Raw genomic sequence first — 1203 nt, forward strand, 5'->3', positions numbered from 1 at the left:
TCTGTCCGCCAGAGGCCCGCAGCTCAAAAGGCAGCCCATTCTGCAGTGCCTCACGTACGAACGGGAAGAGCACAGGTAGCAGCTCCTGGGAGTAGAAGATCCCGTGCAGCAGGCAGCCACCGGGCGGGCCGAGGCACACGCAGTAGGGTCTAGGTGTGTTTGCGCCCCTCCCGCTGCTCCTCCTTCTCCAGCACCGCCTTGGTCCGCAGCGAGCTCAACCGCTCCACAACCTCGGTTCTGAGCCTCTGCTCGAGTTTTACCTCCTCGGCAGTGAGGCTAAGAAATCTAAATCTATGAAATAAACTACTTTTCCTTAAGAAGTTAAAAAAAAAAAAAAAAAGTCAGCAGGGAGCTCGAAGTGCGAGACCAGGGCCGAGGAGCATAAGACACGGCGGCGCGCTGCCGGTCAAGCACTGACTCCGCGTCCATCAGCAGCTGCTTCTGTCGCTCCAGGCTCTCCGGCTGTGCCCCGTGCGACCTCGCCTAGCACATAGAACTCTTGGGAGCCCTCCTGATCTGGAACACCGGCAGTGTCACCTTCTTGAAGCCAATGTCTTCGAAGAACTCCCGGGTACCCTTCAGGCAGTTGATGAGTTCCTGGAACACCTTGCTCTGCAGTTTGATTTTTCTAGTACCTTTCCTCCTTTGGGTGAAAATGGATGTTTCCAGGTACCTGGCAGTGATATCCACTCCCAGCTTCACCCGTTCCCGGTCTCTGTTAAACGTATCTTCATGATGGAGGCAGCAACCGGGTCTGTGGAGAAGTGCGACAGGATAGCCTCTTTGATGTGGGCATCTCGCTGGTCCCTCTTCAAGGTGACACCTGGGAGTGGGCAGATGAAGTACATACCAGGCACTGCTAGGTGGAGAGAGATTTCCTCTTTGGGTTCAGGTACCAAGTTGGACCCGGGAGCTCCTTGGCTGTTGCGGTAGATGGCTTCGGCCTGAAGTTCCTTTCTCACCTGGTTCCGGATGGAGTCCCGAGATGTGGGGCCCAGGGCTGCTCCTGTTCCAGCCGGGCCAGGGCAGCAACAGCAGCCATTTGTGCCTCTTCAGAGGCAGGGCTGCCCGAGGGCCAGCTGTGGTGACTTTTCGTTGGGGTTTTTTCTCCCCTGTGGAATCCGCGAACTCTGGCAGGGTCCCGCACTCTTGAATTTGATGTCAGCCTTGATCTCCTGGAAGAACTTCATGGTGGTGGCGGCC

The 1203-nt window shown here is 56.6% G+C and overlaps 1 pseudogene; it reads right to left on the reverse strand.

Moving 5' to 3' along the window:
• Positions 1-3: 3 nt before the first annotated feature.
• LOC101992399 lies at positions 4-1190 on the reverse strand (annotated as a pseudogene).
• Positions 1191-1203: the final 13 nt, after the last annotated feature.

Source organism: Microtus ochrogaster, unplaced genomic scaffold (assembly GCF_000317375.1).
Source record: "Microtus ochrogaster isolate Prairie Vole_2 unplaced genomic scaffold, MicOch1.0 UNK4983, whole genome shotgun sequence".
NCBI lineage: Eukaryota > Metazoa > Chordata > Mammalia > Rodentia > Cricetidae > Microtus > Microtus ochrogaster.